The sequence below is a fragment of the Aquarana catesbeiana genome, linkage group LG12 (genome assembly GCF_042186555.1).
Source record: "Aquarana catesbeiana isolate 2022-GZ linkage group LG12, ASM4218655v1, whole genome shotgun sequence".
Lineage (NCBI taxonomy): Eukaryota > Metazoa > Chordata > Amphibia > Anura > Ranidae > Aquarana > Aquarana catesbeiana.
This window is the reverse complement of record NC_133335.1, coordinates 168,073,998-168,101,408: the sequence shown is the minus strand read 5'-3', so window position 1 is coordinate 168,101,408 and position 27,411 is coordinate 168,073,998. Positions and strand designations below refer to the sequence as shown.

Here is a 27,411-nt window from a genome sequence, read left to right as displayed (position 1 = left end):
CCCGGCCATAGAGGATGAATGGGGGACCGGTGTGATCCCGGCCATAGAGGATGAATGGGGACCCCGGTGTGATCCCGGCCATAGAGGATAAATGGAGGACCGGTGTGATCCCGGCCATAGAGGATAAATGGAGGACCGGTGTGATCCCGGCCATAGAGGATGAATGGAGGACAGGTGTGATCCCGGCCATAGAGGATGAATGGGGACCCCGGTGTGATCCCGGCCATAGAGGATAAATGGAGGACCGGTGTGATCCCGGCCATAGAGGATGAATGGAGGACAGGTGTGATCCCGGCCATAGAGGATGAATGGGGACCCTGGTGTGATCCCGGCCATAGAGGATGAATGGGGACCCTGGTGTGATCCCGGCCATAGAGGATGAATGGGGACCCTGGTGTGATCCCGGCCATAGAGGATGAATGGGGACCCTGGTGTGATCCCGGCCATAGAGGATGAATGGGGACCCTGGTGTGATCCCGGCCATAGAGGATGAATGGGGACCCTGGTGTGATCCCGGCCATAGAGGATGAATGGAGGACAGGCGTGATCCCGGCCATAGAGGATGAATGGAGGACAGGCGTGATCCCGGCCATAGAGGATGAATGGAGGACAGGCGTGATCCCGGCCATAGACGATGAATGGAGGACAGGCGTGATCCCGGCCATAGAGGATGAATGGAGGACAGGCGTGATCCCGGCCATAGAGGATGAATGGAGGACAGGCGTGATCCCGGCCATAGAGGATGAATGGAGGACAGGTGTGATCCCGGCCATGGAGGATGAATGGAGGACAGGCGTGATCCCGGCCATAGAGGATGAATGGAGGACAGGCGTGATCCCGGCCATAGAGGATGAATGGAGGACAGGTGTGATCCCGGCCATAGAGGATGAATGGGGACCCTGGTGTGATCCCGGCCATAGAGGATGAATGGGGACCCTGGTGTGATCCCGGCCATAGAGGATGAATGGAGGACAGGCGTGATCCCGGCCATAGAGGATGAATGGAGGACAGGCGTGATCCCGGCCATAGAGGATGAATGGAGGACAGGTGTGATCCCGGCCATAGAGGATGAATGGAGGACAGGCGTGATCCCGGCCATAGAGGATGAATGGGGACCCCGGTGTGATCCCGGCCATAGAGGATGAATGGGGACCCCGGTCTGATCCCGGGTATAGGGGACGAATGGGGACCCCGGTGTGATCCCAAGTATTAAAAGAATCAGAATTTATTAAAAATCTTTTGTTTGTCTTTGTAAATGCACAGAAGCAGCATTGCTATGGTGGGTAAGATTGAGGCAGAAAGACTTTTTGGGAGCTCAATCAGAAGCCATCTATTGTCTTTGGATGTCTCAAGGCTTTAATACAATGTGATTATCCACCATGTGGAAAGTATATTTTTGCAGTGTCATCGTGTTTTCTTTTGAACTGCAGTATGACGATTATCTTAGAATCACTGATTTTCTCTTGGAAGCCCTCAGTGTATGATGTTGAAGCACAAAATGGTCCTCTTGTGTAGATCTTATTCTGTGTTTGACTTTTATTACCTTTCTTCTAGCTTTCATTTCAATTATGCATTCACCAGGGCTTTGTGGATTACTATGTACTTCCATCAATAAACAGAACTATGGCATCATCTTTTTCCACTTCTCCAAGATGCCATATCGTACTTCTTGTCCGCACCATTCCCTTTTTTTTTTTTTTTTTTTTTCTCTCGCTTCAATTTTCCCTACTTTTCTATAGCTAAATATTATGCGAGTTTCTCCAATTTATGAAGTAACATTCATAATCTTTATATAACAACATTTGTGATCTGCTTTTCTCTTGAGGAATAAGTGTTGATCAATAAAGCTGACGCACATCCGGACAGCAGGGATCCCTTCTGCTTGTGACATTTGCTGGGATTTTAGGATGCCATTAGCAAGGAATGAGAAATTCCCTTGAGTGGCCTCTGTCTCCCTAAAATGTCACCTTTTGACTTCTGGATGGTTAATGAACAAAGACCCCCCCCCCCATGCCATGTCGATTTCTTGGTGTCTTTGTGAGATATGCTGACACTGTAAAATTGCTGAAGTTTTTGGTACATTTTCTGTTTTATTAGTAACAATTATAGATTACAAAAGATAAAATTTAGGAGTTACTTTTTTACAAAAATGTATTTTATCCAGGGCAGATGATACTGTAACACCTTTTTGACATATGGCTGTCATAAAATGCTTTGTAACGGGGGGGGGGGGGGGGGGGAATCATATGAGGCTGATAGATAAAACACATACAAATAAATACCCAAACATCCAGTGCAAGTACTGACTTTTTCAAAGTTGTCATTTGTGTAGGTCTAGGTGGGTCCCCCTGGATGATGGTGCTCAGACCTGTTGATAGATCAATTGGGTACTCAACACAATTTTTGGGAGGCCAGGGTATTCTGCCCCACCCAGAAGTACAGTGGTGGAATTTGCAACGAAAAACCCCCGAAAATTTTGAAAAATAAAACGCTTTTCTTTGTTATAACATTTTGCAAATAAATCTTTCTTCATAAATGTAGCTCAAAATACTGTATACACTGCTACATGTCTTTGGTTAACCCCCCAAATAAGTGTATATTAATTGGTTTGTGTGAAAGTTATAGTGTCTACAAACTATGGTATATACAGTATCTCACAAAAATGAGTACACCCCTCACATTTTTGTAAATATTTTATGTCTTTTCATGTGACAGCACTGAAGAAATTACACTTTACATTGTAGCAAAGTAGTGAGTGTACAGCTTGTATAACAGTGTAAATTTGCTGTCCCCTCAAAATAACTCAACACACAGCCATTAATGTCTAAACTGGTGGCAACAAAAGTGAGTACACCCCTAAGTGAAAATGTCCAAATTTGGCCCAAAGTGTCAATATTTTGTGTGGCCACCATTATTTTCCAGCACTGCCTTAACCCTCTTGGGCATGGAGTTCACCAGAGCTTCACAGGTTGACACTGGAGTCCTCTTCCAATCCTCCATGAAGATATCACAGAGCTGGTGGATGTTAGAGACCTTGCGCTCCTCCACCTTCCGTTAGAGGATGCCCCACAGATGCTCAATAGGGTTTAGGTCTGGAGACATGCCTGGCCAGTGGTCGTCTTTGAGGTGTGTTTGGGGTCGTTATGTTGGAATACTGCTCTGCGGCCCAGTCTCCAAAGGGAGGGGATCATGCTCTGCTTCAGACCACAGGACATGGTTCCAGTAATCCATGTCCTTTAGTCTGCTTGTCTTCAGCAAACTGTTTGTGGGCTTTCTTGTGCATCATCTTTAGAAGAGGCTTCCTTCCTTCTGAGATGACAGTCATGTAGACCATACGCCGCACACTGCATCAAATTGGTCTGAGCACTGACACGCTGCAGCAATGCTGGCAGCACTCGTACATCCATTTCCCAAAGACAACTTCTGGATATGATGCTGAGCACAAGCACCTCTTTGGTTGACCATGGTGAGGCCTGTTCTGAGTGGAACCTGTCCTATTAAACTGCTGTATGGTCTAGACCACCATCCTGCAGCTCAGTTTCAGGGTCTTGGCAATCTTCTTATAGCCTAGGCCATCTTTATATGGAGCAAGAATTATTTTTTTCAGATCCTCAGAGAGTTCTTTGCCATGAGGTGCCATGTTGAACTTCCAGTGACCAGAATGAGAGAGTGAGAGCAAGAACACCAAATTTAACACAACTGCTCCCCATTCACACCTGAGACCTTGTAACACTAACGGGTCACATGACATTGAGGAGAGAATATAGCTAATTGGTCCCAGTTTAGACATTTTCACTTAGGGGTGTACTCACTTTTGTTGCCAGCGGTTTAGACATTAATGGCTGTGTATTGAGTTATTTTGAGGGGACAGCAAATTTACACTGGTATACAAGCTGTACACTCCCTACTTTACATTGTAGCAAAGTGTCATTTCTTCAGTGTTGTCACATGAAAAGATATACAAAAATACATTTACAAAAATGTGAGGGGTGTACTCTTTTGAGATACCGTATCTGAAAATGTATCAATCCTGGTGCACTGACGGCCTATCCTCCCTTATATAATATATGTGTGTGTATGTGTGTGTGTGTGTGTGTGTGTGTGTATATATATATATATATATATATATATATATATATATATATATATATATATATATATATATATATATATATATATATATATATACACTTTATTTATAATTTTTTTTTTTTTATACTGTCGCTACTGCAGTACAGCACCATCGTATGACTGGTGTGGCAGTAATAAGGGACACTAACTCTAGGTTCACACCTATGCATTTTTTTTTTTTTTTTTCTTTAGTGCGTTTTGCAGAAGTGCAGTACAGTCCATTTAATATTGTTTCCTATGGTACACGTTCATATGTATGTGTTTTTTGGATCTTTTTTCCCACGGCAGATTGTGTTTTGCATGTAATAGCACTCAATGGACCCACACCAAAAAATGCATGTTTCGTTTTTTTGGTATGTGTTTTTAGCATGTGGTTTGCGTCCCCGTCCCCCCCTCTATAACAAACTGTGTATAGCTGGTTGTTAAGGAGTGGGCCAGAAAGCCGGCCTCCGTGTTTTTATTGGTGGCAATAAAAAAAAAACAAAAAAAAAAAAATGGGTTTGGTATGGATTTTGATGGAAACCTCACGCCAAAATTTAACAAAAAATGGCAGGAACAAGGGCCTCCCCCCCACAACCCTGGCCGGTGGTTGTGGGGGGGTCTATCATAGTATCCCTACTCATTCACCAAAAAAAAAAAAAAAAGGTGTAGTATAAAAATATGTAGTTTTTGACAAGACCTTTTTGTTTTTGTTGTGTGTTTTTGTTTTTTGTTTAAAGTCCCCCTAAGTAAATCCATTGTCAATCTCTCCACAACCGCTGACCCCAAAAAAAAAAAGAAAGGGGAAAAAAAAAAGCTCAGCTCACGCTAAAGACTCCCGCCGTCTGCCTGCTCTGCCGTCTGACAGTTCCTAAATAGCCCCTTGGCTTGTGGTATCACCCCCTGTGATTTCATCGAAACTGTGCATGCTAGGCCGCTAACATCACAGGGGGGGCAGTGCATTCAGGTGATGTTGCTGGTTGGTCTGGTCCCTTAACTATTTAAGAACTGTCAGGTGGCAGAGCAGGCAGACTGCGGGAGCCTTCAGCGCGAGCGGAGCTTTTTTTTTTTTTTTTTTGTGTTTTTTTTGTTTGTTTTTTTTTGGGTCGGCAGTGGCTGCGGGCATTGTGATTGATGATGGGTCTACACCAGGGGGACATTGTGGTGTGTGTGTGTGTGTGTGTGTGTGTGGTCTTTTTATTGAAAAAAAAAAAAAAACTTGTCAAAAACTCCTCTTGTGTCTACTCCACTTTTACACACTATGTACCCCATACTTATTCACATTGGGGGGGGGATCTAGAGGCCCCCTTGTTAAGGGGGCTTCCAGATTCCAATAAGCCCCCCCACCCCCCACCCGCAGTTCCCCACAGGTCAGGGTTGTGGGGAAGAGATCCTTCTCCCCATCAACATGGGGACAATGTGCTTTAGGGGGGCATGGGGCCTGGTATGGTTCAGGAGAGGGGCACTCGTGTGTTCCCTCCTTTTCCTGGGCTGCATACTTGGATAAGGGTCTGGTATGGATTTTAGGGTGGAGGGGGCCGTGTGGGTTTTTTTTTTTCTTAGACCTAGAGTTACTAACTGCTGACACTGTGTCAAAAAATAATTCTTTATTACATTTTTTTTTTCTTTGGGTTTACCATTTCTATCTTATTTTTTTTCATACATACACTAAAGCAATACAGTGTTAACACTCTAGGGAGGTGATCTTGTAGTGTGTGTGGTGTGGTGTTTGTGTTTTTTTTTTTTTTTTTTTTTGTACGCACCGATTCATTTAGAACAGTGATAATCACTGTTATAAGCAACCATTTTTGATTTATTCAGTGTGTGTGTGTGTGTGTGTGTGTGTACTATTGTGATTAGCTCTGATTGGCCATAGCTAATGGTACAGATGGGCTGTGATTGGTCACAGTGATCACATGGTACAGACAGGACCAGTCACCGAGATTAACACAATAGTACATAAGGGATGGAATGAATGTAACCTATCAATTATGTTCAATTTTTAGGTGATCTGCTGTGTTTGATCACATGGTACCGGCAGAGGCCTGGTGCACTGATCTGCCATCCACTGTGTCCAGTGTCCGCAGAGCGGCCTGATCTTGGGAGGAGGTTAACGGGGCTCCCACTCAGCTTTTGTTTGTCTATAAGCTGGGGGGGAAGCGGTTAAAAGAGGAGTAACCAGCAATTCGTTAAAGGTGGCCATAGACAAGTAGAATTTCTGTTCAAAATATTTAATTTCAAGAACATTTGATTTCTAATCCCTAGGAATGTCAAATTGACGTTTCTGGCTTTTCAGTAGAAAAATTTGAAGAAGCATGATGGAAAAAGTTTGTCGAATGAATTTCTAACAGTGTACGTGGTTATTGGTAAAATCCATTTGTTCCAAAATGGAATGGTTAAAGCAAATAACATTTTTGAAGTCATCAAATGTACTGAGAATTTTGATCATATGTTCGACTAAAACAAGAATTGCCAGCACTAGGGTAAGGCAAGCTTAATAATTAGCAGGGCTCACAATAAAAAAAAAAAAAGGTAGTCTATGGTAAAAGCAAGCCAAAACATAACTGAATAATCACCTTTTTAATCGTCGTATTCCATCGGTCATGTGACTCCTGTTCAGCATTATACTGTGCAAGGCTGGGAATGGGGAGAGTTTTGTTGCAGTGGGTCACGTACATTGCTTAGTTGCTGTATACGGTGATAGCAGCAAGGCTCTGTGGATGACCCCCTGTCATTCAAATGTTCTAGCCCAGCCTGTGACATCCTCATAGTAAGCCAGACATACAGTGGGGACGGAAAGTATTCAGACCCCCTTAAATTTTTCACTCTTTGTTATATTGCAACCATTTGCTAAAATCATTTAAGTTCATTTTTTTTTCCTCATTAATGTACACACAGCCCCCCATATTGACAGAAAAACACAGAATTGTTGACATTTTTGCAGATTTATTAAAAAAGAAAAACTGAAATATCACATGGTCCTAAGTATTCAGACCCTTTGCTCGGTATTTAGTAGAAGCCCCTTTTGATCTAATACAGGCATGAGTCTTTTTGGGAAAGATGCAACAAGTTTTTCACACCTTGATTTGGGGATCCTCTGCCATTCCTCCTTGCAGATCCTCTCCAGTTCTGTCAGGTTGGATGGTAAACGTTGGTGGACAGCCATTTTTAGGTCTCTCCAGAGATGCTCAATTGGGGTTAAGTCAGGGCTCTGGCTGGGCCATTCAAGAACAGTCATGGAGTTGTTGAGAAGCTACTCCGTTATTTTAGCTGTGTGCTTAGGGTCATTGTCTTGTTGGAAGATAAACCTTCAGCCCAGTCTGAGGTCCTGAGCACTCTGGAGAAGGTTTTCATCCAGGATATCCCTGTACTTGGCCGCATTCATCTTTCCCTCTATTGCAACCAGTCGTCCTGTCCCTGCAGCTGAAAAACACCCCCACAGCATGATGCTGCCACCACCATGCTTCACTGTTGGGACTGTATTGGACAGGTGATGAGCAGTGCCTGGTTTTCTCCACACATACCACTAGAATTAAGGCCAAAAAGTTCTATCTTGGTCTCATCAGACCAGAGAATCTTATTTCTCACCATCTTGGAGTCCTTCGGGTGTTTTTTTTTTTTTTTTAGAAAACTCCATGCGGGCTTTCATGTGTCTTGCACTGAGGAGAGGCTTCCGTCGGGCCACTCTGCCATAATGCCCCGACTGGTGGAGGGCTGCAGTGATGGTTGACTTTCTACAACTTTCTCCCATTTCCCGACTGCATCTCTGGAGCTCAGCCACAGTGATCTTTGGGTTCTTCTTTACCTCTCTCACCAAGGCTCTTCTCCCCTGATAGCGCAGTTTGGCCGGATGGCCAGCTCTAGGAAGTGTTCTGGTCGTCCCAAACGTCTTCTGTTTAAGGACTATGGAGGCCACTGTGCTCTTAGGAACCTTAAGTGCAGCAGAATTTTTTTTTTTGTAACCTTGGCCAGATCTGTGCCTTGCCACAATTCTGTCTCTGAGCTCTTCAGGCACTTCCTTTTGACCTCATGATTCTCATTTGCTCTGACATGCACTGTGAGCTGTAAGGTCTTTTATATAGACAGGTGTGTGGCTTTCCTGTGTCCAATCAGTATAATCAAACACAGCTGGACTCAAATGAAGGTGTAGAACCATCTCAAGGATGATCAGAAGAAATGGACAGCACCTGAGTTAAATATATGGGTGTCACAGCAAAGGGTCTGAATACTTAGAACCATGTGATATTTCAGTTTTTCTTTTTTAATAAATCTGCAAAAATGGCAACCATTCTGTGTTTTTCTGTCAATATGGGGTGCTGTGTGTACATTAATGAGGAAAAAAATGAACTTTAAATGATTTTAGCAAATGGCTGCAATATAACAAAGAGTGAAAAATTTAAGGGGGTCTGAATACTTTCCGTCCCCACTGTAGATGGCTTTATTTGAAGATCCGGAGCATGCACAATATGGCGCCAAAGTTGCAGTGACCAGATGAGGCCGAAAGTTGCTGACACCGCCAACCAGTAACAGCAATTCACTGACAGGATCAATGGTGTTTTCAACAAAAAGGAAAGTCATTAAAAAGGGGGAAAAAAAGCTTGCAGTTAATACATTTTAGACACCGACGGTGGCCATACACTATTCAATAGAGTTGCCACCTCATCTTTTTAAAACCAAATACTTGTTGTTTACAAAGGTTCAGTGGTTGATTTAAGTTTGTAATTAAACTTTTAGTGCCTTAACTGCATTAAATTAGTCTCAGAACCTGTGTAATGAATACGTGTTCCGTTTTAAAGGGATGAGGCGGCAACTCTACTATACAGTCAAATTGTGAAATCTCATTTCGCTTTACCAAAACAATGTAGTTTGAAAACAAGCCTAAACAATCCTTTTGAAGCCCTAAACACACAGGCCAAATGTCGGGAGACAACGGGCGGTTAAAAAAAAAAAAAAAGTTAGACTTTCGGCCCGTGTGTATGTCGGTCTGCCTAACATAAGGCGGCTGAACGGACGGCTTATGTTGGACGTGCATGCTGGAAAACCAGCAGCCGAACGACTCCGGATCAGCACTCTCAGCCAATGGCAGAGTGTACTAATTGGCGTGTTCTGATGGAGGGGGGGCACCCCCTGTCAGCACATGACAGCTCAGCGGTGGAGATCGCTGAACTAACTTTACATGCTTAGTACAGCAGCTCCGACCAGCGGGTTGCATGACAAAAAAACTGTTCACACTGCTACGGTGCCAGTCTGATGCAATTTCACTAAACTCGCACAGGCTGCTTTTTTTTTTGTACTGGATTACAATCGCACCACATATGAACATCATTCAATTAAAACCATTGTTTTTTCCAGATGACCTGCAAATCTATGCCTTTCGGATCTAATCCGCATTGAATTCGCATCATTGTGAACAGGGACTAAGGGCTCTCTCACATGGGGCGGATCAGTGATGATCCGCCCCGTGAACATCTGCTTGCTCAGCGGGGATCACTCCGCCGATCCCTGCTGAGCAGGAAAATGACAGGTGCGTCGCTGCGCACTGTGCAGCGACGCACCTGTCAGAGCGCCGCTCTCCCCTATGGGGGATCGGGTGAGGACGGACCGTAGAGTCCGTCCTCACCCGATCCGAAAACGGATGGAAAAGTAGGTCTTTCCTCCGTTACACTTTTTCGGATCGGAGCGGGTCGGATGTTAGCGGACATGTCACCGCTGACATCCGACGCTCCATAGACCTCCATGGAGTGTCCGTTCAGGTCCGCCTAAAAAACTGACAGGCGGACCTGAACGGACAGTCCATGTGAAAGAGGCCTTAAGCTGAATTGAAGTCGTCTATTAATCTGCGGCAGGCTATTATCACAGAAGGGACATACAGGGGTTGATTTACTAAAACTGGAGAGTTCTAAATCTGGTGTATCTGTACATAGAAATGAATCAGCTTCCAGGTTTTTTTTACGTCAAAGCTTAAAGTGATTGTAAAGATACATTTTTTTTTTCAATAACTTTTCTATACTTCCCTTCTCTGTGCAATATAAATGCACAGAGCGGCTGTGAACTGACTCTTTTTTTCGGGTCCCCCACCGGTGCTCCTGGCCTCTCCCCTCTGTACCATGCCCACATGGGAAGCCGCTTCCCATGGCAACACTCATGCGTGCTCGCATCGGAGCCCCGCTGATGTGTCCATTGACAGATAGTGGGACTTGGCCACGCTCCCTCCTCACTGGCTTGGAATGCCAGCAGCATGAGCCAATGGCTCCTGGTGCCCCAGCACAGCCAGCAAAACCCAGAAGTGAAAGGAGAGCAGAGCTGCAGACGTGCACGGTGCTCGATCGAATGAGGGCTCAGGTAATAAAAAGGGGGAGGGGGGGACACTGACACCTAAACATTTTTACCTTCATGTAAGGAATGCATTAAGGTAAAACATATTTGGGCTTTATAACCACTTTGAACAACGTGAAGTTAGAAGATGATTGGCTACCATGCACAGCTGCACCAGATTTTGCAATCTCCAGTTTTGGTAATCAACCCCACAATACGTTTTCCGCAATTTAAAATAAGCCTACCTGCTTGCTCGCAGTCCTTGTATGGCATGTAAACCGAGCTGGGCATGTGCAGCTCAGCTTACAGCCCTGTCTGCATCCCTGTGTGCTGGGATAATTGACTCCTGCGCATGTGCAAGAGTTATGTCCTCCCAAGCTGAGCAATCAAGATGCCAGAATACTGGAAGATAATAGCAAGGGACCAGGACCATTGGAGAGTAGGACCGTTATCGTCACTTTAGTTCTGCTTTAATTAGTGTCAAGTCAGGCAGATAATGTATACTATATATTTGATGATAGATCTAAAGGAGATTGTATAGTCAGATTGTGTGGTGTATGGTTGGCCTATAAGTGCACACTGATTGGAGTGGCTCCTGATTTTCCTGTTTGCATATAGCCATGCACATTGTCATTTGGTAAACATACAGTGCCTTGAAAAAGTATTCATACCCCTTGAAGTTATCCACATTTTGTCATGTTGCAGCCAAAAACTTAAATGTATTTTATTGGGATTTTATGTGATAGACCAACACAAAGTGGCACGTAATTGTGAAGTGGAAGGAAAATGATAAATGGTTCAACATTTTTTACAAATATATGAAAAGTATGGCGTACATTTGTATTCAGCACCCCTGAGTCAGTACTTTGTAGAACCACCTTTCACTGCAATTACAGCTGCAAGTCTTTTTGGGGATTTCTCTACCAGCTTTGCACATCTAGAGTGACTTTTTTGCCCATTCTTCTCTGCAAAATAGCTCAAGCTCTGTCAGATTGGATGGAAAGTGTCTGTGAACAGCAATTTTCAAGTCTTGCCACAGATTCTCAATTGGATTTAGGTCTGAACTTTGGGCAATTCTAACACACGAATATGCTTTTATCTAAATAGTTCTTTTGTAGCTCTGGCTGTATGTTTAGGATCGTTGTCCTGCTAGAAGGTGATCCTCTTCCCTAATCTCTAGTCTTTTGCAGACTTATGCCGCGTACACACGAGCGGACTTTACGGCAGACTTTGCCCGGCGGACGGGATTTTGTCGGACAATTCGATCGTGTGTGGGGCTCCAGCGGACTTTGTTTTCTCAAAAGTTGGACGGACTTAGATTTGAAACATGTTTTAAATCTATCCGTCGAACTCAAGTCCGGTCAAAAAGTCCGCTCGTCTGTATGCTAGTTCGACGGACAAAAAGCCACGCTAGGGCAGCTATTGGCTACTGGCTATGAACTTCCTTGTTTTAGTCCGGTCGTACGTCATCACGTACAAATTCGACGGACTTTGGTGGAATGTGTGTAGGCAAGTCCGTTCATTCAGAAAGTCCGTCATAAAGTCCATAGAAAAGTCTGCCGGGCAAAGTCTGCCGTAAAGTCCGCTCGTGTGTACGCGGCATAACAGGTTTTCTTCTAAGATTGTCCTGTATTTGGCTCCAACCATCTTCCCATCAACTCTGACCAGCTTCCCTGTCCTTGCTTCACGGTGGGGGTGGTGTGTTCAGGGTGATGTGCAATTTTTCTGCCACACATTGTGTTTTGCTTGTAGGCCAAAAAATTCAATTTTGGTCTCATCTGACCAGAGGACCTTCTTCCACATGTTTGCTGTGTGTACGAGTACTTTTTGTGTGTGCGGTCTGTTTGAACGATGTTTTGAAGCACTACTGGTTCCATAATTCTGGCAGTACTTTTGGCATAACGTTTCATCATGCCACTAATCGAACATCGCAAGAACATGCGACACAAACGTGTTTTTAATTATGATGCACAGATATGGAACCATCCTTAGAAACCAATAAGATTAGAGCAATTTAATGCACTTAGAATTAAGATAAAATAGGGAATGTTTGGTTTGCCATTGCTTGCCTACTTGTAATTGTAATGTCGCTAACCTAAAGCAAAGCACTGAGATCGGGAAAGTCAGAAGTTTTTCATCTGCAGAATTGGTTTTTACTTTGTCTTAGGAAACATTGAAGCCAGAGGGCCAACATGATGGCATGGTGAGTAACTTTTTTGAAAGAGAGAGGTCTACACGGACAGCTTTTAAAGCGGAGTTCCACCCAAAAGTGGAATTTCCGCTTATTTGCTCTGCCCCACCCCACATTTGGCACCTTTCAGGGGGAGGGGGGGCAACGGGTAACTGTTTTTGACAGGTCCCTGTCCCCACTTATGGGAGACTGCGCCGCCCCTCTGGAAGTTTGGGCTCCTTCCTCCGCTGCCGGGGTAATTAGAGCAGCGCACCTCACGCGTGTGCAGTAGGGAACAGTCTGTGAAGCCAAAAGGCTTCAGTGCCGGTTTCCCTTAGTAGAGATGGTGGTGGCAGCACCATCTCGGGCTCCCTGGACAGGTAAATGTCCTAAGATTAAAAGTCAGCAACTACAGTATTTGTAGCTGCTGACTTTTAATTTATTTTTCCCCAGGCTGTAACACCTCCTTTTTAAGGTTTCGGTAGTAACAAGTTTTCTTTAAAAATGAACCCCCAGGTATGGATATTTTATACTTGGTTAACATTAGTCCAACTTGGACCTATGTAATGATGTATATACCATATCTGGCCAAGGCCCTTAGAGGCTGGAAATCACTGTAGTATACATCACTATTCCAGTGACCTACACTTGCTTCTAGGTCCCACGCTGGGTGGCTGCCCTGCATTTGAGAGCATGCTTTTTCTGAATTTATGTAAAGCATTCTCTGATTGGGCAAGGGGGAGAGCATGACGTTACTGCCCTGCCTCACTGCCTCGTCCAATCAGGGAATGCTTTTTTATTAATTCAGAAAAAATAATGCGTTCTCTGATAGGTGCCTGTACAAAGCAGCCAACCTCCTGTGTTATGTAAGCAGAAGTGCACCCAGAGCAGAAGCAAGTGGAGATCACTGGAGTAGCGGTATCTTCCACAGTGATTTCCAGCTTCTAGGGGCATCAGCTAGGTATGGTATATGTATAGGTATATTGTCCAAGCTGGACCTATGTAACCATGTATAAAATATCCACATCTGGAATTCTACCTTGAAATATAACCAAAGGCAACCTTTTTTTTAACATTTAGTACTAGTTCACTCCAAATGCAGTTCCGTGCGCTTTTTTTCTGCACTAATGTTTTCCATGTATTCCAGTGGCTCTAGTTCACATCAGTGCGGTCAGTTTCCGGTGCAGAAAAAAAGTAGAGCGTGCTGCATTTTTTTTTTTTTTTTTTTTTTTTTCACAGAACTGTGCTGGAACCTAGCAAATTGTATACAAAACGCACTGGAACTGCATGTGCTGTGAACTGGTAGTGCATTTTTGTGGTGTAAACAGGCCCTAAAAATGCATGCACAGTGTTTTCCATGTATTCTAATGGCTCTAGTTCACAACAGTGCAGTCCGTTTCTGGTGCCGAAACTGACTGGAACTGACTGCATTGGTGTGAACTAGAGCCATTGGAATACATGAAAAACAATGTGCATGCATTTTTAGTGCAGAAAAAAAGCGCACAGAACTGCATGTGGTGTGAACACCATTTCACGCCACATTCAGTCCACTGCATTTTTGTTCTGCATCAAAAACGTATGGAAAGTAGGATATATGGTTTCCAATGGCATAGTTCACACTAGTGCGATCAGTTTCAGGGCTTTGCAGTTCCAGAAAAAAAGTAGAACATGCTGCATTTTTTTTTTTCTGTACTGAATGAAACACATCAAAAATGCACTGGACCCTGGTATAGTAAAAAAAAAAACAACAAGAAAAAAGGGAAAAAAAGCCCTTGGAATGCATCTGGAAACGCATCGAAAATGCACAAACGCATTAAGGTGCATGCAGAAACGCATCTGGAACGGACCTGGAGTGCGTTTTTGTGGTGTGAACCGGCCCTTAGAGAGTGGTGAGGGGTTAGAACTACTACCAGGAAGATTTGGGCCTGTATCAATGATGGGTTTTTCGCTTCTGTAAATTGCTTCATTTTCACATCCATTTGAGACGCTTATGAGATTCATTGGCTGGTGCAGTTGACCTCCTTCTGACCTGATTCCTGTGGGGTTTATCGGTTCCATAGGCTTCTATGTGAATGCAAAACCCGTTTGATGAGAACAAAAGCTTGTCGACACAAGCCCTAAATCTCTCTAATTGTCCTAATCACCAGTGTCACTGGGAGTGACAGTAAGAATAAATAAAAATTTGAGTTGTCACCAGAACAGGAATAGAGGTGGAAATTTTCAATAGGGCTTTCACACTGAAGCGGTGCGCTGGCAGGAGAAGAAAAAATCTTCAGCCGCATCTTTGGAGCGGTAAAGGAGCGGTGTATTCACCGCTCCTAAACCGCTCCTGCCCATTGAAATCAATGGGACAGCGCAGCTATACCGCGGCTATAGCCGCACTGTACGAGTGGTTTTAACCCTTTTTCGTGCGCGCGCATCGGCCATGCTCTGTGATCGCTATGTCTTTTGGACACAGCTGATCACAGATGGTGGTAAAGGTCCAATCACAGCTGGTCACATTCTCTACAAGAAACATCTGACCTCTGTGATTGCCAACAAGGGTTTTGCCACCAAGTACTGGGTTATGTTTTGCGAAGGGATCAAATACTTATTTCACTCATTAAGATGCGACTCAATCTATAACTTTTTTGGAAATGCGTTTTTCTGGATATTATTTTTGTTATTCTGTCTCTCGCTGTTGAAATATATCAACCATTAAAATTCTAGAGACTGATCATTTCTTTGTCAGTGGGCAAATGTACAAAATCAGAAATATATATATATATATATATATATATATATATATATATATATATATTTATTTATTTTATATTAAATTTTTACTGATGGTGATGGCTCCACCTACATTTCTGAACATATACTTTGAAGCCACTTGCCTGCTATCAGTTCTAGGAATGCAATAGGTAAAACTATGGGGGTGGGGGACACAGCAGTGCTTAGCAATGTACACTAGTCACATGAGTGTGCGGAAATCACCCCATCAATATAGGAGTAATAGTCTCACATCATCCCATCGCATGTGTCTCTTATCACTTTCCTGTCTGTACTCCATTGCAGATGTTGTAAATATCTTATCAGCTGTGATAATCTGAGGTTACAAGAAGGTCAGACAATTGCATGCTGATTAAAATGACTTATTTTATAGAAGATTACAAGCTTTATCTTGCTGGAAGAAATGAAATCTCCTGCAGCATTAAGAATAGTACTTGTTGTCGCATTAGATCACACATCAACATGTAATTGATTGCATTTGTTTGAACCTTTTGCTTTTTCCTTAGCATCCCCCACTTTCACGTGGTACTCTGTGCCGGCCAACCCCTTTTTAAATCTCTGATGGCAGATAATAAAAAATTGATAAATCCACGAATAGCAGCATGTTGTAATGGCTAGAAATGCTGTAATATATTTTTCTCAAGATACAGCAGATAAAGTGCTTTGTCACACTGTTTGGGAATTTTAATCTGCATTGTGTAATTCTTTTTATAGCTAGACTGCGTATGCTGCATCATTGCTAGTCATACACTGTCTGGCCATAGACTGTTCAAATCTGGGTTCAGCAGGAACCAACCGAGATTCGAACGATGTATGGGCAGGCTGAATCTATTAAAGTTGAGCGACTTTTACATGTGATTATTACTAGCGGCTGTTATAGCCGCTAGTAATACTTGTGCTCTCCCAGAGTGGGAGTCGGGGGAGCGGATACCTAGTTTTGACAAGTACCCAGCTTCCGCTTGTGGTGCCGAGCGGAAGTTCTCCTTTTCCTCCCTCTCTCCCTGCAATCTTCTCGGACACATCACAGGTCCCAGAAGATTGCCCGGCCATTCAGCAGCGTGACTCGTATATGCGCAGTGCTCATCCGGCTGCGAAGCCACAAGCTGTCACAGCCGGGTGCCCACACTTGCAATGCCGGTGCCGCGGACAAAAGGAGAGAAGCGAGGCTTCAGGCGGCCGCATCGCTGGACCGTGGGAGAGGTGAGTGTTTGTTTTTTAAATGTTGGCACCTACACTTTTTGTAACTGCTGACTTTTTTTAATAAACCCAAAAATGGGTGGAACTCCGCTTTAACGCCCTCGTACTACTGTATTTTGGGGCATGTTTCTGACAAATTTTTGAGTAGATTTATAGGCAGATTCTAAGTACATGAGTCCATTATGATTATAGTGGATATCTAACTAGCTAAATACATTGCAATATACCAGAAGGTACTCATAAATCTAATTTATCTTACTATATACTGTACTTCTACATTGACAGATGTTTTTTTTGTATTATTCTTCTATACATTCCTATACCATGCATAATTGTGAAGGCCCCATTCACACCTCAGCGTAGCATTTTGAGGCGCAATTTTGTACAGGTCAAAAGGTCACCAATGTAAAAAGCAGAAAAACGCCCAAATCTGGCAAAAAAAAAAGTTCCAGAACTTGTTTGAGCTTCAGGCATTTTGGAGTGGAGATGTGAACCATCTCCGTAGAGAATCATTTTTTTTTTTTTTCCCCCTCCAGCGTTTTGTAGCTTCAAGCTACAAAACGCTCAGATGTGAATGGGGCCTTAAAGCCCAACAATGGGGCTGTGTCTACACTGCAGCAGTTAAAGCACCCTTAAGGCCGGGTTCACACCTATGCGAATTAGATGCGGGTTTCCCCGCATCCAATACGCATAGCAGGAGAATGTGACCGCCTCCCTATGGAGCCGGTTCACATATCTCCTCCATTGCGGCTGCGGTGCGCACTGCACAGAAACGCTGTGTGTCTTTGGCTCCGTTTCAAGGACGAAATTCAGGCATAGAATTGCCCTGATTCGTCCCTGAAATGGGGAACAGGCACACACAGTGCTCCTGTGCAGTCCGTGGCTGGTTCCAGTGTGAACCCGGCCTAAAGGCTCGTGTGTGTGTGGTGTTGTGTTTTTTTTTTTTTTTTTTTTTTTTTTTTACAAGTCATACTCTCCTCCTTTTGTAGAACTGTTTTGCACAGAGCAGCCCCGATCCTCCTCTTGTCGGGTCCCCGGCCCCCTCCTCAACCAATGAGTGAGAGTCCCCGGAGAACCAAGGCTCTCATGCACAGTAATGGATGGGGGGGGCGCTGCTGCGTAGAAGTTTTTTTTTTACCTTCATGCAACTACTTTAAGGCCTCATGCACACTGGACGTTTTTACAGTTGCTGTTTTTGGCTTCAGGCATTTTTTTCTGCAGCCAATAAACTCCCCAGCATGTTATCCTATTTGTCCATATCCTACAGTATTTGTCCATGTACACATAGGCTGGTATCGGCAGTTTTTGGCAGGGGCATTTTCTGGCTGGAAAAAAATCCCCAGAACTAGTGGGTTTTAGGAGGAGTTTTTCAGCTGTAAAAACGTTATAACTCTGATAAAAGCTTAAAAAACTGAGAAAAACGTGGCTATTCTGCATTTATCAGCATTTTTGAGCCATAAGCTTTTGTGGGAGTATAGTTTTTCTAAAAAAAAGCTACTGAAAAAACACTGCAAAACTCATTCTACTGCTAACGCTACTGGCTTTTTTTTATACCAAAAACCAAAGTAGAAACCAAAGTTCTACTTCAGGATGAACGTTTTCCAAACACATGCTCATTACAATAACTGACCTTTCCCAGGTGAGAATCCCATCAGTCAGAATTTTGTTCCTTCAGATAAAACTAGAACTTTTTCCATCATTCTCCTTCAAATGTTTTTTTGCTCACTACAGTTGAAAATAGTCAATGTGTCTCCATCAAGATTTAGAAAATCGAAAGAATGTTTCAAACTATCATTTTTGAACGAAAAGATAACTGTATATGGCTAGCTTAAAGTGGTTGTTAACACACTAATAAGAAGCTTATATAATCCTTGTCTCCTAACAATAAGTGCTCCTGTGTGTGTGTGTTTTATAAAAAAAAAAACACGTTTATACCTCATTTCAGAGCGGCGATAACGCCAGCTCTCTCCTCTCCCTGTCTGTCAGATGCAGTGGACGGGGCAGAGATTCCCCTGCTGACGTCGGGGGGGAGCCAGCGGGTCATATGATCACTGAGCTCTGCTCTGAAATGAGAGATATATATATATGTGTGCATAGCTGGCTTTAGCTGTATGCTCTTTTAACACAGAGTTTTCTAGGAGATTCTGCAATGTCCTGCCAAAGGCAGATGACAGCTCGCTACAGACGGGGCTAGGGAGTAGACTTCATTCTGATGCAGTATGTCTGCATTGTATCCTAGGAAAGTTCTGGCAGGCAGCCCATATGTTCAGCTACAGCAGCACGAACATTTCTACACCACAGGAATTGATTCCATTGCTGTTGCAGTCAGCAGTTCCAGAGAGAACCAGCCAAAGAAAGACGACTCACCTTTTGTCAAAACACGCGAATAGTTTTCATTGAACCTATTGTCTGTGCAGTAGCATAGGTCCCATTGGTTTGTGGCAGTAAATTCAGCATTTGTGATCTCTAGAGAGGTTACTACACCGAGGCCCTCGGGGTCCTTTCCCTAAGGGGTATTCTGATCAAAATCCTTTTACATGGTTAGCTCTCTTTCCAATTCTATACTATTGACTGAGACCAGGAATGCCACATTGTAGAATTTCCCTGCATTGCTGCTTTTTTATTTATTTATTTTTTATTCTTTTATTTATATATTTTTTTATATATAGTAGGTGAGGTTGAAAAAAGTCCATCAAGTCCAACCTATGTGTGTGATTATATGTCAGTATTACATTGTATATTCCTGTATGTTGTGGTCGTTCAGGTGCTTATCTAATAGTTTTTTGAAAGTATCGATGTCCCCCGCTGAGACCACCGCCTGTGGAAGGGAATTCCACATCCTTGCCGCTCTTGCAGTAAAGAACCCTCTACGTAGTTTAAGGTTAAACCTCTTTTCGTCTAATTTTAATGGGAGGCCATGTGTCTTGTTAAACTTCCTTCTGCGAAAAAGTTTTATCCCTCTTGTGGGGTCACCAGTATGGTATTTATAAATTGAAATCATATCTCCTCTCAAGAGTCTCTTCTCCAGAGAGAATAAGTGCAGTGCTCGCAACCTTTCCTCATAACTAAGGCCTCTTTCACACGGACGGCTATTCTGCCGCAGTTAAAAGCATGTTTTTTTTTTTCTGTGAAATTCAAGACACCAGGCACTGCGAGCAGCTGCATTTGTACAGTGCTATTAGCTGCGGTCGCGTTTAGCTGCGGTTCGCCATTTCCATAGCAACCCGACAGGGTACCAACTCATATTGAACGGGGATCCGATTTGGATCCCCTCCAATACCAGGCACTGTGTTTGGTATAAATCTTGAGGGGGAACTCCACGCCAAATTTTAAATAAAAAAACAGGCATGGGTTCCCCTCCAAGAGCATACCAGGCCCTTCGGTCTGGTATGGATTCCAAGGGACACCCCTACGCCGAAAAAACGGCATGGGGGTGCCTCCAAAATCCATACCAGACCCTTATCCAAGCACGCAGCCCGGTCGGTCATGAAAGGGTGTGGGGACGAGCGAGCGACCCCTCCTGCACCGTACCAGGCTGCATGCCCTCAACATGGGGGGGGTTGGTGCTTTGGGGCAAGGGGGGGGCGCCCTGCGGGTCCCCCACCCTAAAGCACCTCGTCCCCATGTTGATGAGGCCAAGGGTCTCTTCCCGACAACCCTAGCCGTTGGTTGTCGGGGTCTGCGGGCGGGGGGCTTATCGGAATCCGGGAGCCCCCTTTAATAAGGGGGCCCCCAGATCCCGGCCCCCCCACCCTATGTGAATAAGTATGGGGTACGTCGTACCCCTACCCATTCACCTGGGGAAAAAAGTGTCAAGAAAAAAAACACAACACAGGTTTTAAAAGTAATTTATTAGGCAGCTTCGGGGGTCTTCTGCCGTCTTCGGGGGTCTCTCAGGGCTCTTCTCCCTCTCTGGTTCTTCTACGGTGCCTTCTTCCTTCTGCCGGGCTCTTCCGCTATCTTCTGCTCTTTTGCCGCTCTTTTGCTAGCGTAGGAGCCCGGTCTTTTGAGACGTCTTATTCCTTCTTCTCTTCTTTTCCAGAGATGTTGACTCGACGCTCCCTCTCGCTGTAATGCCGTGAGCGAGGTCCGCAGCCAATTATATAGGCATGGGGCGTGGCCACCGGGTGACCCTGCCTCATTATGACGTCACAGTCCCGGGGCAATAATCACCCCACTACCCACCCCTGACCATTCCGAGTACTCCCCATTTATCACCACCCTCTGAACTCTCCCTTGTAGCCAGTTTTCAATCCATGTACTCGCCCTATGGTCCATGCCAACGGATCTTATTTTGTACAGTAAACGTTAATGGGGAACTGTGTCAAATGCTTTTGCAAAATCCAGATACACCACATCTACGGGCCTTCCTTTATCTAGATGGCAACTCGCCTCCTCATAGAAGGTTTATAAATTGGTTTGGCAAGAACGATTCTTCATGAATCCATGCTGATTACTGGTAATGATACCGTTCTCATTACTAAAATCTTGTATATAGTCCCTTATCATCCCCTCCAAGAGCTTGCACACTATTGATGTTAGGCTGGTCTGTAATTCCCAGGGATGTATTTTGGGCCCTTTTTTAAATATTGTTTTTTTCTCCAATCAGCTGGTGCCATTCCAGTCAGTAGACTGTCATTAAAAATTAGGAACATCGGTCTGGCAATTACTTGACTGAGTTCCCTAAGTACCCTCGGGTGCAAGCCATCTGGTCCCGGTAACTTATTAATGTTAAGTTTCCCAAGTCTAATTTTAATTCTGTCCTCTATTAACCATGGAGGTGCTTCCTGTGATGTGTCATGAGGATAAACACTGCAGTTTTGGTTACTGAAGCCCCCCGATTCCCTTGTGAAGACAGAAGAATAAATTCAGTACCTTCGCCATCTCCCCATCCTTTGTAACCAGATGTCCTTCCTCATTCTTTATGGGGCCAGTATGGTCTGTCCTCCCCTTTTTTACTCTTTTAGATACTTAAAGAATTTCTTGGGTTTCCTCCGCTATGTATCTTTCGTGTTTTATCTTAGTCGCCCTAATAGCACCCTTACATTTCTTGTTGCATTCTTTATAAAGTCTGAATGCTGATGATGATCCCTCAACCTAGTATTTTTTTAAGGCCTTCTCCTTTTGCTTTTATATGCATTTTTACATTGGAGTTAAGCCATCCAGGACTTTTCGCTCTTTTAAATGTATTACCCAATGGGATGCATTGGCTAATGCCCTTATTCAATATGCTCTTTTGACAGTGATGATATGCTTGTTTTGTGTATATTATTTATTTATTTTTTTGTTCCCCAGAAACACTGCTTGGTTCACACACCTTTTTTTTTTTTTTTTTTTTTTTTTTTTTTTTTTTTTAATTTAAAGTAGACTGTGCAATAAACTGCTTTTTAAATGTTAACCTCTTCACTGTTCTTGCTGCATAGTTTGTAATACATTTCAATGGCGATACTTGTTTTTAATAATTTTACAAGTACAGTATACATGTGACTGTATATAAAAATGCAAAAGAAAAACAAAATTTACAACAATGCGTGAACACGTTCAAGTCTTTCGATGAGAAAAAAAAGTATTCAGGAGGCTGCAGGAACACGTCCTGAATGCCAGACAGCAGATGCTTAGCCACCTTCTGAAAAGTAATTCACTGTGTGTGGATTGCTTTTCAGAAGCTGCCCAAGTGTGACCATTTGGCACTAACAAACAGAAACTGCCCCAACCTATAACTGGCCTTAACAGCAAGGAGCACATGGAAGGGCGACGCATGTCCAACAAAGAAAAATTCCCAGCTCAACTTGCCAACCACCCTACGACAAACCGAATTGTCCTGTCTAACAGTTTACGTTAAAACGGTGGTTTAGTTTGCACACGTTTGCAAATATACATGCTTAAGCTGCAGAGGCCACTTCATGGCACCCCAGTATTATCTGCAGTCCTAACTCTTTACATTTTGAGAGCCTCCATAGTAGGAGCACTTTATAAAATGGATAGAGGGCAAGTGTGCCTAGCGGGAGCCCACCCCTCAAAGGCACAGGGGTTCACTGGACACCCAGCAAATAGAGTTAGGACTGCAGATAATACTGGGGTGCCTTGAAGTGGCCTCTGCAGTAAACGCATGTATTTTCAAATGTGTGCAAACTAAACCCCTGTTTTTAATGTGAACTGTTAGACCATTTTGGCTTGTTGCTGGCTGGTATGTTGAGCTGGGAATTTTTCTTTTGTTGTTGTTTGCCAAGTTTGGACCTTTATAGTGGAATATATCTGGTTCACCAGAACTCTGCAATTGTGTCCTACACTTGCAAATTGGACCATGCTTTTTAGCCTTCTCTGGGTCAACTGTGGTTACAGGGTTCTGTGTATGAAGGTTTTCAAATCAATCTATTTTTTTTTCTATTGCTTGAACTAGATGGGCTTTTTTAACTTTGTATCACCAAATGTTACCCATTTAACTCTATGAAGCACTGTAAGCCTTACTATACAGCAGTGTACAGGTACACTGTGTCGGAGTGTACTGCTGGATTCCTCAACCATCTGCCAGTTCACCATTCACACTATTTTATCTGTGATTCATTTTGTTAGCAAAGAAAGCGATCGTAGATGTTCGTAGCTCATAGTCTCCCCATACTGCTTTAGAAAACAATATACCTCCCAACTTTTGAACTTCAAAATGAGGGATAAATTCAGGAGTAAGTGAGCTGTGGGGCATGTAATAACAAAATGTGGGTGTGGCCAAAGTCTTAATGGTGGGAGGGGCTTAAGGGGTGTAGTTAAACAAAACCCAGCTCTCTCACAAATACCCCCCCAGCTCTCTCACCAATGCCCCCACCCTAGCTTTTTCGGAAATCCACAATGCCCCCCCTAGCTCGCTCTTAGCAATGCCCTCCCCAGCTCTCTCTTACTAATGCCCCCTCCCCAGCTCTCTCTTACTAATGCCCCCCCCCAGCTCTCTCTAATGCCCCCCCAGCTCTCTCTTACTAATGGCCCCCCCAGCTCTCTCTTACTAATGCCCCCCCCAGCTCTCTCTTACTAATGCCCCCCCAGCTCTCTCTTACTAATGCCCCCCCAGCTCTCTCTTACTAATGCCCCCCCAGCTCTCTCTTACTAATGCCCCCCCAGCTCTCTCTTACTAATGCCCCCCCAGCTCTCTCTTACTAATGCCCCCCCAGCTCTCTCTTACTAATGCCCCCCCAGCTCTCTCTTACTAATGCCCCCCCAGCTCTCTCTTACTAATGCCCCCCCAGCTCTCTCACCAATTTCCCCTAATCCCCTCCTCTCTCATGCCCCCGAGCTCTCTCATGCCCCCAGCTCTCTCACCAACTCCCCCTCCAGCTCTCTCACCAACTCCCCCCCTCCTCTCTTACACTCTCCCCCCCTCCTCTCTTACACTCCCCCCCTCCTCTCTACACTCCCCCCCCCTCCTCTCTCACTCCCCCCCTCCTCTCTTACACACTCTCCCCCCTCCTCTCTTACACACACTCCCCCCCCTCCTCTCTTACACACTCTCCCCCCCCTCCTCTCTTACACACTCACCCCCCTCCTCTCTACACACTCTCCCCCCCCCCTCTCTCCACCCCCTCCTCTCTTACACACTCTCCCCCTCCTTCACTCCTCCCCCCACCTCTCCCCCCTCCTCTCTCACTCCCCCCCCCCTCTCTCTTCACTCCTCCCCCCCCCCTCCTCTCTTCACTCTCCCCCCTCCTCTTCACTCCTCCCCCCCCCCTCCTCTCTTTCACTCCTCCCCCCCTCCTCTCTTTCACTCCTCCCCCCCTCCTCTCTTTCACTCCTCCCCCCCTCCTCTCTTCACTCCTCCCCCCCTCCCTCTTTCACTCCTCCCCCCCTCCTCTCACTCCTCCCCCCCTCTCTTCACTCCGCCCCCCCTCCTCTCTCACTCTCCCCCCCTCCTCTCTTCACTCCTCCCCCCTCCTCTCTTTCACTCCTCCCCCCCCTCCTCTCAATCCACTCTCCCCCCCCCTCCTCTTCACTCCTCCCCCCCTCCTCTCTTCACTCCTCTCAACCCCCCCCCTCCTCTCTTTCACTCCTCCCCCCTCTCTTCCTCCCCCTCCTCTTTCACTCCTCCCCCCCCTCCTCTCTTTCACTCTCTCCCCCCCCTCCTCTCTTCCTCACCTCCTCACCCCCCCCTCCTCTCTTTCACTCCCCCCTCCCTCTTCACTCCCCCCCTCTCTTCACTTCCTCCCCCCCTCCTCTTCTTTCACTCCCTCCCCTCCCTCACTCCTCTCTCTCCCCCCCTCCTCTTTCTCTCCCCCCCCTCCTCTCTTTCACTCCCCCCCCCTCCTCTCTTTCACTCTCCCCCCCTCCTCTTTCACTTCCCCCCCCTCCTCTCTTTCCACTCTCCCCCCCCTCCTCTCTTTCACTCTCCCCCCCTCCTCTCTTTCACTCTCCCCCCTCCTCTCTTCACTCCTCCCCCCCTCCTCTCTTTCACTCCCCCCCCCCTCTCTTTCACTCTCCCCCCCTCCTCTCTTCACTCTCCCCTCCTCTCTCACCCCCCCCCTCCTCTCTTTCACTCTCCCCCCCTCCTCTCCCCTCCTCTCTTTCACTCCTCCCCCCTCCTCTTTCACTTCCCCCCCTCCTCTCTTCACTCCCCCCCTCTCTTCACTTCCTCCCCCCCTCCTCTCTTCACTTCCTCCCCCCCCCTCCTCTCTTTCACTTCCTCCCCCCCCCTCCTCTCTTCACTCCTCCCCCCCCTCCTCTCTTCACTCCTCCCCCCCCTCCTCTCTTTCACTTCCTCCACCCCCCCCTCCTCTCTTTCACTTCCTCCCCCCCCTCCTCTTCACTTCCTCCCCCCCCTCCTCTCTTTCACTTCCTCCCCCCCCCTCCTCTCTTTCACTCCTCCCCCCCTCCTCTCTTTCACTCCCCCCCCTCCTCTCTTTCACTCCCCCCCCCCCTCCTCTCTTTCACTCTCCCCCCCCCCTCCTCACTCCCTCCACTTCCCCCCTCCTCTTCACTCTCCCCCCCCTCCTCTTCACTTCCCCCTCCTCACTCCCCCCCTCCTCTCTTCCCCCCCCGACTCCCCTCCTCTTTCACTCTCCCCCCCCTCCTCTTTCACTCCCCCCCCCTCCTCTCTTCACCCTCCCCCCCCCTCCTCTCTTTCACTCTCCCCCCCCTCCTCTCTCCCCCCCTCCTCACTCTCTCCCCCCCCCTCCTCTCTTTCACTCTCCCCCCCCTCCTCTCTTAACACTCCCCCCCCTCCTCTTTCACTCTCCCCCCCCTCCTCTCTTCCACTTCCTCCCCCCCCTCCTCTCTTTCACTCCCCCCCCTCCTCTCTTTCACTCTCCCCCCCTCCTCTCTTTCACTCCCCCCCCCTCCTCTCTTTCACTCTCCCCCCCCCTCCTCTCTTTCTCCCTCCCCCCTCTCTTTCACTCCCCCCCCTCCTCTTCCTCTCACGCCCCCCCTCCTCTCTCTCACACCCTCTCACCCCCCCCTCCTCTTTCACTCTCCCCCCCCTCCTCTCTTTCACTCTCTCCCCCCCCTCCTCTCTTTCACTCTCCCCCCCCCCTCCTCTCTTTCACTCTCCCCCCCCCCTCCTCTCTTTCACTCCCCCCCCCCTCCTCTCTTTCACTCTCCCCCCCCCCCCTCCTCTCTTTCACTCTCCCCCCCCTCCTCTCTTTCACTCTCCCCCCCCCCCCTCCTCTCTCTTTCACTCCCCCCCCCTCCTCTCTTTCACTCTCCCCCCCCCTCCTCTCTTTCACTCTCCCCCCCCTCCTCTCTTTCACTCTCCCCCCCCTCCTCTCTTTCACTCTCCCCCCCCTCCTCTCTTTCACTCTCCCCCCCCTCCTCTCTTCACTCTCCCCCCCCTCCTCTCTTTCACTCTCCCCCCCCCTCCTCTCTTTCACTCTCCCCCCCCCCTCCTCTCTTTCACTCTCCCCCCCCCCTCCTCTCTTTCACTCTCCCCCCCCTCCTCTCTTTCACTCTCCCCCCCCCTCCTCTCTTTCACTCTCCCCCCCCTCCTCTCTTCACTCTCCCCCCCCTCCTCTCTTTCACTCTCTCCCCCCCCTCCTCTCTTTCACTCTCCCCCCCCCTCCTCTCTTTCACTCTCCCCCCCCCCTCCTCTCTTTCACTCTCCCCCCCCCCTCCTCTCTTTCACTCTCCCCCCCCCCTCTCTTTCACTCTCTCCCCCCCCCTCCTCTCTTTCACTCTCTCCCCCCCCCTCCTCTCTTTCACTCTCCCCCCCCCTCCTCTCTTTCACTTCTCCCCCCCCTCCTCTCTTTCACTCTCTCCCCCCCCCTCCTCTCTTTCACTCTCCCCCCCCTCCTCTCTTTCACTCTCTCCCCCCCCCCTCCTCTCTTTCACTCTCTCCCCCCCCCCTCCTCTCTTTCACTCTCTCCCCCCCCCCTCCTCTCTTTCACTCTCCCCCCCCCTCCTCTCTTTCACTCTCTCCCCCCCCCTCCTCTCTTTCACTCTCTCCCCCCCCTCCTCTCTTTCACTCTCCCCCCCCCTCCTCTCTTTCACTCTCCCCCCCCTCCTCTCTTTCACTCTCCCCCCCCTCCTCTCTTTCACTCTCCCCCCCCCTCCTCTCTTTCACTCTCCCCCCCCCCTCCTCTCTTTCACTCTCCCCCCCCCCCTCCTCTCTTTCACTCTCCCCCCCCCCTCCTCTCTTTCACTCTCCCCCCCCCCCTCCTCTTCTTTCACTCCCCCCCCTCCTCTCTTTCACTCCCCCCCCCTCCTCTCTTTCACTCTCCCCCCCCTCCTCTCTTTCACTCTCCCCCCCCCCTCCTCTCTTTCACTCTCCCCCCCCCTCCTCTCTTTCACTCTCCCCCCCCCCCTCCTCTCTTTCACTCTCCCCCCCCTCCTCTCTTTCACTCTCCCCCCCCCCCTCCTCTCTTTCACTCTTC

The 27,411-nt window shown here is 46.6% G+C and overlaps 1 protein-coding gene across 1 annotated transcript in view; it reads left to right on the top strand.

The window, feature by feature from the left end:
• The window catches only part of UBE2O (ubiquitin conjugating enzyme E2 O), a 136,391-nt gene that overhangs the window by 2,474 nt on the left and 106,506 nt on the right, over positions 1-27,411 (top strand). The gene's annotated exons all lie outside the window — the stretch shown is intronic.